Consider the following 4,144-nt stretch of genomic DNA (forward strand, 5'->3'; position numbering starts at 1 on the left):
ATAATAAGCACTGGCCTTTGAACTTCAAAGTCTATGGTTCGAGTCCACTACCCACTTTGTAGGAAAGAGGGGATACTTTCTGCTTCTGCAAAGATTAAAGATTTGGAACTAACTTGACAGCACTTAGCAACAATGAGGGAAAATTAAATGATAAGATAATAACTTTCAGAAATGAAAATTGGGATTTCTTAATTTAGTGGATTTCATTGTTGTTTTTATATGCCATCAAGTTTATTCCAGTCCATAGCAAGCCTGTATAGGGTCTCTGAGGAGCGTATGGTGAGTTTGAATTGCTGACCTTGCTGTTCTAATCAGAACTTGTGGTCCAGTTCTTATCCTACATTATCATAACAAATTACAATTAGTGATAACCATGAGCATGTTTTTGTATTAATACATGAATTTGAAACTTAATATTAAGAATTTAACTCCTGGTATAGGTACTGTAGGATTAGCACTGGACTGGTAACCCCAAGGTCAGTGGTTCAAATCCACTAGTGTCTCCATGTAAATGCTATATAGAATTCCTATGAGTCAGAACTAACTCCATGCACTTAACAACAAGTATTCAACAAAGCAAACTAAACAGAATAACAATGAAAATAGAATTGAAATAAATTTGGCAAAACAGCGTAAAGTTAATAGAAATGTTCCAGAATAAAAAGCATTGATTCTTGCAAATAACAAGCAAAAATAATATCTCACATTCATTCAAGAAAAAAAGAGAAAACATTACAATAAGAAAGAAAAAGTAGCTAGAAACAAAAATTATACATGAAATATTTGGGAAGAGAATTCAGTATTCAATGTAAACCAATAAATTTGAAAATATAGATAAAACATTTGTAGAAAAATCAAATTACAAAACAATGTTATTGCTTATAGACTAACAAGTTCAAATAAATTGCTTTTTGTTGTTGTTAGGTGCCATAGAGTCAGAACGAACCCATAGTGACCCTATGCACAAGAGAACAAAACACTACCTTGTCCTGGGCCAACCTCACAATTGTTGCCATGATTAAGCCCATTGATGCTGCCACTTTGCCAATCCATCTCGCTGGGGCTCTTCCTCTTTTTCTCTGACCCTCTACCTTACCAAACATTATATGCTTCTCCAGAGAGTGGTCCCTCTTGACAATAGATCTGAAGTAAGAGACACAAGTTTGGCCATCCTGGCCTCCAAGGAACACTCTGGCTGCACTTCTTCCAACACAGATCTCTTGGTTCTTTTGGCAGCCCACAGTACTTTCAATACTCTCCTCCAACACCATAACTCAAAAGCATCAGTTCTTCTATCATCTTCCTTATTCACTGTCCAGCTTTCACATGCATATGAGGGTATTGAATATACCATGGCTTGGATCAGGCACACCTTAGTCCTCAAGCTGACATCTTTGCTCTTCAACACTTTAAAAAGGTCTTGTGCAGCAGGTTTGCTGAAAGCAAAGAGAACTTTAAACACAAACTGATGAAGATCAAAGACCACAACCTTAGGTGTGGGTTGCATCTCAATGTAAAGGACACAAAAATCCTTATAACTGAACCAATAAAGGACATTGACTACTATTCTGATATGAGAAGGACTATAAAATAAAAACCAGAATGACTGTCACCTCTACACTGTGATTTTAAAAACTGGTGTTAACTTCTTTTAGCAACTTCCTTCTCAGAGACCTGAAAGGGTTTGACACTTTGAAATGGTCTCCATAAATATTTCTACCTTTGCAATTCATGTTCACCATCATAAAAAACATATCAAGGCCTGTCTTGAAGTATAATGCTATCTGTGATAGGATAATATCCATACACCCACAAGCAAGACCAGTAAATGTCACTATTTCTCAAATTTACCCACTAACAACTAAAGCCAGTGATGATGAAATTGAAGAATTTTTCCACATTCATCAGTCTGAATTTGATTAAAAATGCAATATAAATGTATCGATAATTACTGGCAAATGGAATGCAAAGAGGAAACAAAGAATAGGAATTAGTAATTGGAAAATATGGACTTTGTGATAGAAACAATGCTGGAGATACCATGATAAAATTTTACACCACCAATGACTTCTTCATTGCAAATACTTTTTTAAAATATCATTAAAGGCGACGATAGACAAGGACCTCACCAGATGGAAAACATAGAAATCAAACTGACTGTATCTGTGGAAAGTGACAGTAGAAAAACTCCATATTATCAGCCCAAACAAAGCCAATTGCAAACTTTGGACTAGACCACCAATTAGTAATAAGCAAGTTCAACTGAAGCTGAAGAAATAAGTTCAGAAGAGCCAAAATATGACTTTGAACACATACTACCTGAATTTAGAGATCATCTGAAGAACAGATTATATATATTGTACACTAAGGATTGAAGACCAGAAGAGTTGTGAGATGACATCAAGAATATCACATAGGAAGATATCAAAAGCTTATTAAGAAGACAAGAAAGAAGGAAATATCAAAATGGATATCAGAAGAGACTCTGAAACTTTGTTTCCAGAATAGAGGTTCTAAATGGAGGAAATGAGGTGGTAAAAGTGCTAAATAGATAATTTCAAAGTGCATCTCGAGAAGGCAAAGTCAAATACTATAGCAAAATATGCAAAGACCTGTAGTTAGAAAAACAAGCTGATTGAACTGAAGCCTCAACTTGAATTATTGAAGGATTCTATGGACAAAATGAAGTCCTGGGGTAGCACTGTCAGATAAAGCACTGTAGTGCAAGGTCAGTTTGAACTACAAGATCAATAGTTCAAACTAACCAATCACTCTTTGAAACCTTATATAGGATCACTATGAATCAGAACTATCTTGACGACAACAACATAATTGCAAAATAGTGAATGATGGAGCAAGAATCAAAAGAAAATGGAAGGAATACAGAGTCATTTTATAAAAAAAAAAAAAAAAAGGTCAATCTTCAATAATTTCAAGAGGTTGCATGTTATTAAGAACCAATGATACTAAAGGAAGAAGTCCAAATTGCATTGAAGGCATTGGAGAAAAAAAGACCAATGACTTCTTCATTGGTGGGAATTGATGGAATATAAATTGAAATCTTTCAACAAATTGATGCAACACTGGAGACACTCAGTCATCTATGCCAAGAAATTTAGATGATAACTATCTGGCCAACTCACTGGAAGAGATCCATATTTGTGTCCATTCCAAAGAGAGGTGACCCATGGTATCTGGGAATCATCGGACAATATGATTAATATCACATACAAGCAAAAGCTTGCTAAATTTAATTTAAAAATGGTTGCAACCATACATTGACAGATAACATGCAGTGGTTCAAGCCAGATTCAGACAAGGACATGGAATAACAGATATCATTGCTGAAGTCAGATGGATCTTGGCTTAAACCAGAGAATAAGAGACAGATGTTTACCTGTGATTTATTGAACACACAAAGGCTTTTGATTGTGTGCATCATGAAAAGCAACAGGAATCATCACAAATCATGAGTATTCTGGAAAGTATGAGCATTTAATTATGCTCGTGAGGAACCTGCACATAGAACAAGAGGCATTTGTTTGAACAGAACTAGGGAACACCAAGTGGTTTAAAATTAGGAAATGTTTGCATTCTTTCACCAAATTTATTCATTTTCTATGGTTAGCAAATAATCCCATAAGCTGAATTATATGAAGAAAAATGTGACATTAGAACTGAAGGAAGACTCATTAACAACCTGTGATATGCAGTTGATACAACCTTGCTTACTGAAAGCAAAAAGGACTTAAAGTACTAACTGTTGAATATTCGGTATGAGTTGCACCTTAATGGAAAGAAAACAATAATTCTCACCACTGGACCAATAATAGCATCCATATAAATGGAGAAAAGATTGGAGTTGTCAAAGACTTCATTTGGCTCAGATCAATCATCAACACTCGTGGAAACAGCAAGGGGAAGTGAGGGAAAAACAGCAATGAAGCGGTGAGCTAAGCCTTACAATGTTCAATAGACTTTTGTGAACCCGAGTGAAGACCTGGTTGGCCAGCAGTGTGGCAAGACCTGGGGACTCTTGGGCCCAGAGACAGTGAAATAGCCACAGAGGACTAGAGCAGAGAGTGAAATGTCCAGCTGATAAGAAGAGAGGGAATATACATAAGAACACCCACACTTGCAGATA

The sequence above is a fragment of the Chrysochloris asiatica genome, unplaced genomic scaffold (genome assembly GCF_000296735.1).
Source record: "Chrysochloris asiatica unplaced genomic scaffold, ChrAsi1.0 scaffold00068, whole genome shotgun sequence".
Taxonomy (NCBI): Eukaryota; Metazoa; Chordata; class Mammalia; order Afrosoricida; family Chrysochloridae; genus Chrysochloris; species Chrysochloris asiatica.